This window comes from Musca autumnalis, unplaced genomic scaffold (genome assembly GCF_047663935.1).
Source record: "Musca autumnalis isolate F117 unplaced genomic scaffold, ASM4766393v1 scaffold_1, whole genome shotgun sequence".
NCBI classification, from domain to species: Eukaryota; Metazoa; Arthropoda; class Insecta; order Diptera; family Muscidae; genus Musca; species Musca autumnalis.
In genome coordinates this window covers 146,273,473-146,287,677 of record NW_027411644.1, presented here as the reverse complement: position 1 = coordinate 146,287,677, position 14,205 = coordinate 146,273,473, and the positions used below count along the sequence as shown (strand labels likewise).

The 14,205-nt window shown below is 37.2% G+C and overlaps 1 long non-coding RNA gene across 1 annotated transcript; it reads left to right on the top strand.

Annotated features, from left to right (window-relative positions):
- The first annotated feature begins 1,775 nt into the window (after positions 1–1,775).
- On the top strand, positions 1,776–13,926 carry LOC141387580 (uncharacterized). The gene is made up of 2 exons (XR_012408587.1): positions 1,776–2,071; positions 12,539–13,926. It is a non-coding gene; the product is annotated as an uncharacterized lncRNA (long non-coding RNA).
- The last annotated feature ends 279 nt before the right edge of the window (positions 13,927–14,205 follow it).

The window sequence follows — 14,205 nt, the reverse complement described above, 5'->3', positions numbered from 1 at the left end:
GTGTCGTCAGGCGTCATTTGACTTTTGTTTTGGAAAGTTTGACAGTTTTTAGCCTAAGCGTGCTCAGGATAGTTTGACATGCGACCATGTGTTGGGTTGTTTTCAGTGGCTTGATTGAGATACCTCCAAAATATGGTTTTTACGTTTGTACGACAAAGCGTTTGAACTCGAAAAGACTAAACCTACATACATATGTATATATCTTTGAGTCAAAAATGCAATCGGTCATATGGGTTAGTTACGGAGAAATTATATAAATCCAATTGCTTTGGCGCTCTATGTAAGATTGTTACTAAACTGCTCCAGTAAGTTATTTATTGACGGATAAATTTATCTGTATAAGCCTTTTGTGTGAGATTGATTTAGAATGTCCTATATATAAACTGTAATATGTTATTTCAGTTAACTGAAATTTTACCCTTTGCGATGATGCAAAGTACTCCTGAAAGGTCTCAATGGATTCGCGAAAAAATCAAATTTATTACAAAATTTTACGTATTTGAATTTATATTTTTTTTTTACTTACAGAAAAACATAACAAAAAATTTTCAACAGCACCCAGACATTGTGAGATGTAAAATGAAACTTAATTCGTGAATGTTGGGGCTATAATATTCATATAACTAACAAAAATACGAAGAAAATATGAAGAAAAAATTAAAAGTTATATTATTCTAATTTTATTTTTTATGCTTTAATAGGAAAAGTTGAAGAAAAAATGTTTGCGTTTTTCATATTTTTATGCAAAATATCGCGCAATACTGAAGATATTCCGTTGGAACCAAAAGTTGATTTATAGTTTTCCTATTGAATATTATAAATTTTGAAATAAATATCTGTTTTCGCACCATTTAAGCAGACGTATAGCTCTATTTATTTGCTTACGGGGCTTACACACGGTATGTTTTATGCATAACGACTGACACTTTTTACAGATCTGAATTTTGTACACACGGTGTGAATCACACAATAATTTCAATCCATCAAAGTGATATGAGTATACATATGCATTTTTTTAGAATAGTACGTCCTCTACTCTCGTCTGTACAACAGAAGGAACGCCGATGTTTTGTTTGTTTGCAAAATAAATAAAAAACAACTCAAAACGAATGAAAAATAAAATTTTACCGCGCATAAGGAATTGCATATGGGCGAAAAAACAATGACAGTTACTATGCATAACATGTGTTTACGTTAAAACTTCAACCGCTGTATCTTATCATCTGAATCATCATAAATCTCATCACTATTAACGTACTGTTTACTTTAATGTTATCGAGATACTTAGTTTATACTTTATATCGTTACTCGCTAACTAGTTAGATTTATCGATCTTCCATAATTAGCCAGCTTGTGAATTTCCGCAAACCATTTAATTCTAGTTCTATTCTAATTTTGACTTCATAGCAGAAAGTTGAATCCTACTAAACAAAACTGAAGAAGACGTCGAATATACAAATAATAAAGTTTGAAATCATTAAATTAAAATAGTTGTGTCATTGCGTTTTATTCTTCTTTTCAATGTTTTTGTACGCTACAAAATCTAAGACAAATCATTGTTCTTGGATTTTTGTTTAGGCTCTAGAGAGTAAATTGTCACCAACACATTCAAGGTGAAGTGAATCCAAACCTTTACCAGTTGGTTCAGCAATTTGCCTGAACATTTTGGTCCACGTCGAACCGGATCGACAAGGCGCTCTCCAGAGATTTCAGCTACAAAAGCTTTTAATATCCATAGGTACGTTGCTCACGTTTTATTTTGTTCATGTCTTGCAGTCCATTACAAGAAGTCTAGTGAGTGATAGCGTTCCCTACATTTGCGGAGCCGAACAGTGCCGAAAATAATAGATGAACGTTGTGCAAATTATCAAGAAAATCCTTCAGACTTTACATCGACGAAAATAACTAAATGACAAAGACGAACAGTGGAATCCTTAAATGCTAACAAGTTGATGTTCCGATGGAAGTAATTTCAGCAGTCTGAGCTTATACTTTTGCCGATTGAATTTCTACATTAGCCAATTGTGAAAGACACCAGGAGATTTGTTCATATACAAGTGCATCAAAGACTGTGAGTTTTTAACAAAATCCCAACATACTTTATGCTATTTTTGTGTGAAATTTTGTGCTACTTTTGTGTAAGTTCGGTATATATACAGCCAGTTAAAAAAATACTACCGAAGGGTCATATTAAAAATTATAATAATTTTGTATGCAAAAAAAGGTCATATTAAAAATTATTATCATTTTGTATGCAAAAAAAGAACATATTAAAAATTATATATAAATAATTTGTATACTATCTACATACTTTTTACACTAAGTGTAATAGAAACGACGCTGTTAGAACAAAACAACGTGTTATGTACTGATCTGTTAGTAACAGTGTCATAACATTGACCACCACATGTCTTCATAGCTCCAGTGGCAGATATTTGTCACCTACACGTTTCCTAATATACATACATATGTTAAATCATTATCGAGTTCACTCATCACTTTGTTCTCTCTAATTTATCACTCATTCACTCAAAATCTCTAAATTGCAATGCGCATGTCAAGTGAGTAACATATTTTGCATGATCCCTTCGCTGTTAACATTTGAAACTCAACTCAAGCCTCTCCCAATTCAGTACCATACATAATTCCTTCTTGACTGATGGGTACGCTCTCTGGCTTGAGTGCGCATGTCCACTGAGTACACAATACTCTCCTGCATATCGGAGTTACAGCTTAATTCATTTCTCTCGCTCTTTCACTCCGTACCATACATACTATTCTCCTTCTACATCTGGTTTTTACAATCTATGTTTGAGTGCGCATGTCCATTGAGTACATGTTATTATTTTAGTTGCTCTCCTGATCCCCTGGTATTACAGAACTGCAGTGTTAAACCACTGATGGGCAGAAATGCTCTGCCTCACACACAAAAGTGTAAAAAATACATGAGTCTCTCGCAATTTGCCCATCAGTGGTTAAACACACATTCTTGTACCAGATGTTATTTTATAGCACAACGCTCTTTTCTCAATTCAGGTTATACCTTTCATGTGTTGTTCTTGCTTTCTCCTGGGTGACACACATATCATATTGAAATTTGCCTGTTACTAGAGAAAGAGAGACCAACCTTTCCAAAATTATTCCAGTTTCTTATATTTATTTCCATGCACATTGAGTTCAATGAACTCTCGTACGATCAGCTGTTTCTCTACTTTCGCCAACTCTAATTTCAAGTGCATTTGTTAGTGACACAGTATCTGTATCATTTTTCGATGCATCTATAAGGGATGTATTACATCTAGATACAAATGCACAGTGGTCCTCATGAACACTAGTTTCAATATAAATGACTATTGCAAAAAATCAGCACTGATTACAAACCCATTTTCCCCACTGGCCTCATTTCCGCATATTCTACAATCAGTATAATTCGCTGATTATATATATTAACCTGATTTGCTTCACGACGCATTTTGGTTCACGCATTACTAAATGTGGACATTATCCGACAATCTTCCCGGCAAATCCTTCAAACCCATATGTTCGTTGTTTCAGTTTTTTCTATAAAAATTAGTCCCACATATCATCTCAAAACAATTTTCACTCACAAACAATTTTCAGTCCTTAAACCACTTTCGAATACTTTCTCTCGGCAAAATCTGGAATCCTAGAGATAAGCAGTAAGATACTCCCTAAAAGTGTAGGAAGTCTTCGGATACAAAATTTTTAAAACAACATTCACCACAGCAGTGTGGTTCTGTAACAAATCAACAACAAACTTACTGATAATCGTCGGAGAGTGTGTACTATTAATTGTCAATCATTTCAAAATTACCAAATGCTTTCAGTAAGCTAACGATCAAAACAAACCTGTCCGTTTGACCTACCGATAGCACCAGTCCTGCCGATATCTATTTAGATTCTCAATTTTTAATTTTTTACCGGTTTTTGCCGGTAAGGAATCTGTATCAGCAATCCACATCTGCTAAGCAATTTGATCCATTCCAAGTTCATTGATTTCCATTTTCCTATATATCCTTGTCCTTTTGGTTACTCTGCAAATCGTCCAACTTTTATCTGAAGTAATGTCACTCGACAAGTTTATCCGTCTTGCTGACAGTTTGGTAGAATTCGAAGCGGCGCTTCTCGCAAATGAGCTTCCTCTGACAACTCGTTGTCTCGTCGAAACGCACTGCGAAGAAGTCAAATCGACTTGGTCCCGTCTTAAGCAGGCTTATGAACAATGCCTAGCTGACCTGGAAAACGAGGAGGAGGAAGAAGACGTCGACAAGACATCAGAAGAAAAGGAGACCAATGATGTAGCGACTGTAAAGGATAAATATAAGAAATCCTACTCTACCTACTGCCGTTGCATTTCAAAACTGAATGAAGCTCTTGAGCCTCTATCATCCTCATGTCCTAGTCCGCGGTCAAATAACGCCTTCACCTTACCCCCGATAGAATTATCCACTTTCCATGGAGACTACCAATCCTGGCCAACTTTTCGTGATATGTTCACGGCCATTTGTATTAGAAACTCCAAATTAAGTCCGGTGGAAAAACTTTTCTATCTTACACAAAAAACCAAAGGTGAAGCACACGAAATCGTTAAGAAAAGTCCTTTAACGAATTCCGGATTCACCACAGCGTGGAACAACTTATGTTCTCGGTACGAGAACAAAAGAGTGCTAATCAATGGGTACCTGAAGAACTTATTTTCACTTTCCACTATTCAAACAGAAACCGCAAACTCCCTAAAGAAACTTCAGAGGGATGTAAACTGCTGTATATCCAATCTAAAGCTTTACGACATTGACGTAGAAAGCTGGAATCCTATTTTAATTTTCGTGTGCTCTAATTGTCTCCCAGACTCTACCCTAACTATATGGGAACAAACCCTATCGGACATAACATGTATTCCAAAATGGTCCGATTTGGACGCCTTCCTCACCAACCGGTACCGAACCTTGGAGGCCGTCTCCGAAATGAGGAACCCTGGTGATCACAAGTCCAATTTAGATAAGTCAAAAACTTCGAACTCCAAGAATTCGAAGAACAAAATTCAAACCTATCAGTCCACCGTCAGTAAGACGAAGTGTCGATTATGTCCTGGCGACTTTCACATAATAAGGAAATGTCCCCGCTTTCTTACATTCAATTATGCACAGAGATTGGCTGAAATAAAAAGTAGTAACCTCTGTCTGAATTGTTTTTCCAGCTGAAAAACTGTAAGAGCAAGAATACTTGCTTCAAATGCCAGAAACGTCACAACACTCTGTTGCATAAAGATACGGACCAATCACATACACCTAATAACACTTCTCCTTTAGCTTTCAATACACCTACACACCAGTCCACACCATTTGTTCCCCAAGCTTCTCCAAATCCGTCCGTACAGTCCACTAACTCTTCTACTGGTGTTATTCAGAATTGTTTCGCCATCAATTCTAATGGTGTTTTACTTGGTACTGCTGTAGTGAAGATACTCCATGCTGGTGTTGGTTATGTAGCAAGGGCTCTGATCGATTCCGGATCAGAAGGTACCTTCATCTCACAAAATCTTGCTAATTCACTTAGACTTCCATTTAAACCTACATCTGCCATCGTATCAGGTCTAAACAATGCGGTCTCAGCTGCCGTACAGAAACAATGTCGCTTTATTTTGGGTTCCTACGCGGACGAGAGCTTTGAGATTGATGTGTCAGCTCTAGTGGTGCCTCATCTTTCAAACAACCTCCCTTCACGTTCCATAGGGTCTGATATTGTTTCTTCATTACCTCCGTTAGACCTAGCTGACCCACAATTTTATCGTAGCTCCAAGATTGACATCCTTTTGGGAGCAGATTTATTACCATCTATAATGTTACCTGGGTGTCAGAGTGCGATTTGCGGATCCTTATTCGCCCAGGAGACCGTCTTTGGATGGATCCTTAGTGGTCCCATTCCCACAAAGGACCGAAAGGCATTTTCCACATGTGTATCGTACTTTTGCGAAATTTCATTAGACACGAAAATTTCGCAATTTTGGGAGGTGGAGAATATCCCACAACAGCGTGTCATGTCCAAAGTTGAAACATATTGTGAAGAGATCTACCAGAAGACAACAACTAGAGACGAGACAGGTAGATATATAGTTTCACTTCCGTTTAAGGAAGGATATCCCCATTCAATAAGATTAGGCCAGTCAAGAAAAGGTTCCATGGCCCAATTCATACGAAACGAGAGTCGTCTTTTAAAAAATCCAGAGTTGAAAAAGGACTATGATCACAACATTGATGAATATTCCACATTAGGGCATATGACTCCAGTGATGGCTCCCAGGGACGTACGCAGGATTTCATTTCGGGGGGGGCCCAACTTGACCAAAAATCATGAAAATTAAAAATGTTGTGTATGGTTACATAGAGCTATTTTAAAGGTTTTTTAGTTGATTTTATGTATGTATATGCAATATTGCCACAAAGTATATACATTCAATAGAGAGATCACAATATTTTAGAAGCAAGATTGAAATTTGGAATGTTAGTCCTTGGATGTATAGAATTGAAAGTGAAGTTTAACCAAATTCTCCAACGGAATTGAAGCAATTACATTACCTCTTATTTGGCATTTTGGGTTCTAAATCCCACAGAAAATAGCTTTCGAAAGATTTTCTATAATTCAAGGCAATTAGCATAATTTTTAAAAATATCGTAAGTAAAATGGATTTTGGAAATCCTTTTGTGGGAGAACCTCCAAGCAAAAAGTGGTGAAAATAGATCCACCTTCGAATACAGGGATTGCAATCGCGAATATGTCAAATAGAGATATACAGTGGTTGGAGGATATAAACAAGTCGGCCCGAAAGCCTTTTCTTCTTTAAAGTACATATCCAGATATCACACACTAATTTCAGTCCCATTAAAATTAGTTTTTTTATTATTGCAAGAAAATAATTTTCTTTAATGACACCAAAACTTTACTATTTTACCAAAAGCGATAGAGTCCGTAAAATCCAACTAAAAACTCAGAAAATTACATTAAAAAAGAAAACATTTTTATCAAGAGCCGGGCGATACAATCAACGACTCATAGACTCCGAATCCAACACGCAGTACTGTTTGATAGTCCTGAAAAAATGGGTTAAGTCGAAAAACTCCATCTGATACCTCAATGGTTGTTGTTGCCACTTATTAATATCTGAATTGTACGACTAGAAGTTTATGGACTCGATGACATTAAAAACTTTCCAAAGACCAATCACTTCTGTCGGCACAGCAGAGGCAAACTTATGAAAATTCATAACTTTTGTTTTCCGGAAAACAATTAAAAAGTGACAGCCTGTGTGAGTTGAAACTTTAATATCGAATCGAATACGGGCTACATAGCCAAAAATTTTTCTATTAATTGTATATCCAGGAAGTTTCAGATAATATGGATAATATTTGGGGTATACAATTTCACGATTGTTGGCGTTTCACGATTGTGCTCAAAAATTTGGCTTAAAGAAAGCCCAAATGTTTTGCACTTTTGTACAGAAGATACCTTAAAGAATCGACTGATATAGTCCATTTTGGAAGTCATTCCTTTTGATAGTTATGGTGTCAAGCCGTCAATTTAGTTAGTCGCCGTAAGATTTAGAGCTTTTGGACCACTCCTGACATAACCATGGACTTACTCACGAAAAATACGATATCACTGTAAACAAGACAGCAAGGAGTACCATTGGTCAAAATGTGCAATGACTCTTCGAATAGCCCTTAAACTACACTTATGTTGAATTTTGTGAGGGATGTATCCGAAGATGTTGTCCCGAATTGACTCTCTTGGTCCTGATATATGTACGTAAGGAAGTAATTTTAGGACGTTCAAAGTTTCGGTCAAATCGGATAATTGAAAATTTGTGTTGGAGGAACCTGAAAGAGTTGATCGATATAATCCATATTCAAACCTAATCTATGTCTCACAAAAATCGATTTGGACTTTCGAGAGTTATTGTGCTCAAGATTATAGGGAAACTTTTTGAAGTCTTGCGGGGAAAATGTCCAAGGAGTGGACCGATATGACTTAAAGTTTGGATAAAATATTGGGAGATCCAAAATTTGGACCAAATCTATTGATCTGTTCGGATGAACTGGAATAAATCAACTCCAAATTGTTTGACGCGGGTTTCGTCAAATCATTATTTCGCTGAGGTACATTTTTATCATTAGCCTAACGGCTGAGGGTACACTATCACGGTGCTCGTGAACCAACGTTAAATGAAAGGAGCTTACAACTGGGAATTTCTGCGGGTTCTGAAACAGCAATGTTCATAGATGAGAAAAATCCAAAACTAAGAAATAATCGCTGCAGGGATTTTTAAATAAATCACGGCCAAAGTTTTTAAGTTTTCGCGATTTGTTTGAAAACGGCAAGTCTTATCGAAATGGGACTAGAAAAAAATCTTATAGCTGCTAAAATTCTCTACAAGATTGGCATTCGTAATTTTTTTCTAGGTAGTACCATTTTTGAGATATATAAGTTTAAGACGATACAGTCAGTGAAATGAAACCTACGAAAATATCATAAAGGACAATATTATAGAGAATTTTCACTGCAATTTTCTTTAGTTCCATTTCACAGCAAAATCATAAAAAAAAAACTAAAAAACCCCAAAAAATGTGAACTTTTACCGCGATTTATTTAAAAAGCGCTTCGGCGATTTTGTTGTTTTTTATTTTTCTCATCTATGAACCACCAATAAAAACAGGTGTAACCTTCTTTCACTTAAAGTTGGTTCAAGAGCGCCATGACATACAATACAAATTGCAAATTGGAAAAAAATCAGATGTGCATGCTATTTATAGCAGATATTATCACTTTATGATACACAACAATAAATTAATAATTAATACATTTTTCTCCATTACTTTCTCACAATATTTAGAAATAAGTTGATATAAAATAGGAATACAAAATTTTGATTAAGACAGTAAAACAAGTTTCTAATTGTTTTTCGAGATATACTCCACAGAGAAACCTTGATATGTCGTACATATTGTCCAATAGACATTTCCTTTCATGTACTTCTAATCCGTACAATACTGAATTTGTAAACGTTTTGAATACGCAATGAGTTTAAAGCCTCAAGGCCTTTATATTCATTACAGAATTCCACAACACTGACTTGGGGCTAAAGAAGGAATTCAGTTTTACTGGAAGTTTCTCTCAAAAAGAGTATTTAAAGAAAAAATTTTTAAATATTTCTTAGACAACTTCTTAATAAAGTACATTTTCAGTACATAACCTTCAGAACAATATAAGTTTTCATTTGAAATTTCAAAAACAAAAAATTATTTTAGAGAAAAAACGTAAAAATATGTTAAAGCAGCTCAAAAAATCTAGTCAGATCAAACCATTTCGGGGGGGGCCCGGGCCCCCCGTGCCCCCCCCCTGCGTACGTCCCTGATGGCTCCTTCCTTCACAGAATTTCCATGTCATTACTATTTGCCACATCATGCTGTTGTGAAACCTGACAGCTCTACAACTAAAGTCCGAGTGGTATTCAACGCGTCCTATCCTAGCTCTAATGGTACCAGTCTTAATGACATCCTTTACACCGGTCCATCTTTACAAAATGATTTGACGATCCTTATCCTTAGGTGGCGATTTTATCGCTATGTTTTCAGTGGTGACATAGAAAAAATGTACCGCCAGATCCTTGTGTCTCCTTCTCAAACTCCATTTCAAAGGATCCTTTTCTGTAAAAGTCCCACCGAACCTATAAGGGATTCTGAATTAAGAACGGTCACCTTTGGGGTTAATTACGCACCATATCTAGCAATACGCACAATAATCCAATTAGCCAATGACGTCCAAAGTTCTTATCCGTTGGCAAGTCATGTCTTAAAGAATTGCATGTATGTAGATGATGCCCTAGCTGGCGCTCATGACATCCAAACGGCAATCTCCACTGTACATGAGTTGATTCAATCTTTGAAGACTGCAGGATTCAATATGAGAAAATGGACATCCAATTCTGAGAGAATTCTGTCGAACTTGTCGCCAGGAGATCTCTTAAACGATGGCTTCTTGGATTTTAACAACCACTGTGCAGCGAAAATGTTAGGCATTCGTTGGAATGCATTTTCAGATGAGTTTTATTTTTCTGCCACTGCTTTTTCCGATAATTCTTCCTATACAAAAAGAGAAGTTCTGTCTGAGATATCCAAACTATTTGATCCAGCAGGATGGATCTCTCCGGTCATTATTCTTGCAAAGATAATAATGCAGAGAATATGGCTAGATAAGATTGAGTGGGATGAAGAAATATCATCTGAATCTCTCAATCTATGGAAAACTTTTCAAACCTCCTTCACATCCATTAACAATATTCGAGTACCACGGTGGATCGGCTTCGTTCCAGACCAGGAAATCGAATTCCATGGGTTCTCGGACGCATCCGAAAGAGCTTATGCAGCCGTGCTGTACATTCGAATAGCTAATCCTAACGCTGTTTCCACTCACCTGGTCATATCCAAAACAAAAGTGGCACCGATTAAAACTTTATCTATTCCTAGATTAGAGTTATGTGCTGCCACTCTCCTTGCTGAGTTAATTGATAATACAGTACCACAATTCGATGTCCAGTATTACTCCATATTCTGTTGGACGGACTCCACGATTGTGCTTTCATGGTTAGCCAAACCTCCATGTCACTGGAACTCGTTTGTGGCTAATAGGGTGTCAAAAATCATCCAAGTTATAGACCCTCCGAAATGGCACCATGTCGATTCGGTACATAACCCCGCAGACCTCGCTAGTAGAGGTGTTTATCCACAGGATCTACTCCAAAATAACCTTTGGTGGAAAGGCCCTTCATGGCTGTCAGAATCCAAAAAAAAATGGAAAACAGATTCACACAGTGATATCCCACCAACTGACTTGGAGAAGAAATTGATAAGGGTCCATTTTTCCTATTTTGAGAACTTTACCGACTATTTAAAGGATTTCTCATCCTACCCACGTGCTCTAAGGATTATGTCGTATGTGTACCGATTCATTAACAGGACCCATCCACGGTATAAGTCTAATCCACAACGGTATGGTAATGTAATAACAGCTTCAGAAATCAACCATGTCCGTAAGAAATTAATAATCCTGTATCAAAAGCTGTTTTACCCGAATGAATATATGGCACTGAGTTCCAAGAGAGTCATTCCCTCTTCCAGTAAGCTTCTTAATTTGAATCCCTTCATGGATTCGGAAGGTCTAATGCGACTCTGTGGTCGACTTGAAGCATGTCCAGAACTGTCATATGACGATAGACATCCAATGATTGTTCCATATGAATGCCAATATTCTCGACTTTTAGTTCGTTATACGCATCTAATAAGTCTTCATGGCGGCAATCAACTTGTCCTACGTTTGATCCGCACACAATACTGGATTCCAAAGGTTCAAAATCTTATAAAATCCGTAATCCGTAGCTGTAAAATCTGCGTAATTTATAAACGACGATGTCAAAAACAGCTGATGGCCGCATTACCTCCAGAACGGTGCGAAATATCCCGACCTTTCATTCATACGGGTCTGGACTTTGCGGGGTCTTTTGACATCAAGAGCTATACCGGACGATACTGCCGTATTACAAAAGGATATGTGTGTGTATTTGTCTGTTTTTCCACCAAGGCAATACACCTTGAAGCAACGTCCGACCTATCCACTTCCAATTTTTTAGCAGCCTTTAGTCGTTTTGTTTCACGTCGTGGCTGCCCCCTGCATTTGCACTCTGACAATGGTACTACGTTTGTTGGTGCATCCAAGAAAATCGCAAAGGAATTTATGGACACATCCACTAAAGCAATTATATCAAATTACGCCCACCGAAATCTAACCTGGCATTTTATACCACCCGGAGCTCCTCATATGGGGGACTCTGGGAAGCCGGCGTAAAAAGTTTTAAACAGCATTTCAGAAAAGTTGCCGGTGTCACAAAATATACTTATGAAGAATTTCAGACGTTACTGACTAAAATTGAAGCTTGCCTCAATTCCAGGCCTATATCTCCATCTTCTCAAAGTCCATCTGATTTCACAGCGTTGACTCCAGGACACTTTTTAATTGGTTCTCCTATACTAACTCCTTTGGAACCAGATATTTCTCAATCGCCAATGTCTATCCAAAATCGATGGCAAAGAATCCGCGCGTTATATCATCATTTCTGCACCAGATGGAAGAATGAATATCTGAAGGAACTTCAGAAAAGAAATAAGTGGAAAATACCAGAAATTAATGTCAAGGAAGACATGCTGGTAGTCATCCAAGAAGAAAATCTCCCACCCAATTGTTGGCGTCTTGGCAGGGTGACTCGTGTCTACCATGGAAACGACCGAAGAGTGCGTGTTGCTGATATAAAAACTCAGAAAGGCATGATCACCCGGCCAATCACCAAACTGGTTGTTTTGCCTTCCTATGAATCTTAAAATTTTTCCATTCCCCATCTTGTGTCAAACAATTTTCAATTTTTCCTATTCATATTATCCATTCCTATTTATTAATTGTCCTTTTATTTCAGCTCTACTTAAAATTCTGACGATGAAAGATCAATCGTTGGTTCGTCGTTCGCCATTTGATTGCAGGTTGTGCCACAAAAGGCATCCCTTAAAATCGTGCTGGAAGTTTCGTGCCATGAACTCTACCGAAAGATCAGATGCAGTGAAGAAATATGGATACTGTCCCAACTGTTTGGCACACACCCATTCCAAAGGAACATGTTTTACCACAAGAGGCTGTACATATTGTCACCAAAACCATCATTCCTTGCTGCATCAGCATCCGAGGCTACGTAAGAAGAAGACTTCCTCGACAAGCAAGAGTACAACTTCACCATGTAACATCTCCACCGATAAAGAAGGTTCAACAACAACCCGCTCCATACCGAAGTCATCGTCCTCATCTAACATCACATCACTATCGGCACTCCTTAGGCAGAATGCCATCCCAATCCTTCCGACTGCTGTAGTCAAAATCTCTGGAGGAATTGGTTAAGAATTAGCGCGATGCTTGCTAGATTCTGCAGCCCCCATGAGCTGCATTTCTAAACGCTTCGTAGATAAATTGGGGTTGTGCACAATCGAGTTAGAGGATGAAGTAATGTGCCCCGTTACTCTAACATCCTGCGTCGACTCCGCCATTAAAATCGAAGCTACGCTGCGGGTGAGAAATCGAATAGGCATTACCACGCCTAAGGAAACGTTACCTGAATCTTCTAAGCTTAGTTTCAAAAATTTTGTTCTGGCGGATGGTAATTTCTTTAAATCTGCATCGGTTGATATTGTCATCGGAGTTGACATCTACTCAAAAATCATGGTGGATGGTATTTTTATTCGACATGGATTTCCTACAGCTCAAAACACTATCTTCGGATTAGTCCTCTATGGAACATTTTCAACTTAACCTTTCTACTTTACATCCTATATTATATGTATCATTATATATTTAAATTTTAATATTGTGCACAGAATTGCCATTTGCACGAAGCTTGAATTGCAACCAAAATGTACAATTCATATTCCATTTCATAATTCTAATAATATTTCTTAGCGTAACTGCCTACCTTTTACATGAATTTGTTATGTCGCCTTGCTACCGGGGGGCGGAATGTTTACGTTAAAACTTCAACCGCTGTATCCTATCATCTGAATCATCATAAATCTCATCACTATTAACGTACTATTTACTTTAATGTTATCGAGATACTTAGTTTATACTTTATATCGTTACTCGCTAACTAGTTAGATTTATCGATCTTCCATAATTAGCCATCTTGTGAATTTCCGCAAACCATTTAATTCTAGTTCTATTCTAATTTTGACTTCATAGCAGAAAGTTGAATCCTACTAAACAAAACTGAAGAAGACGTCGAATATACAAATAATAAAGTTTGAAATCATTAAATTAAAATAGTTGTGTCATTGCGTTTTATTCTTCTTTTCAATGTTTTTGTACGCTACAAAATCTAAGACAAATCATTGTTCTTGGATTTTTGTTTAGGCTCTAGAGAGTAAATTGTCACCAACACATTCAAGGTGAAGTGAATCCAAACCTTTACCAGTTGGTTCAGCAATTTGCCTGAACAACATGTATAAAACATACTGAGTAGACGTCGCTTTAGGAATGATACAACGAAAACGCTTTTTAATACGCGATATTATCAAAAACCTTTTTTTGCAGATTTTAGAA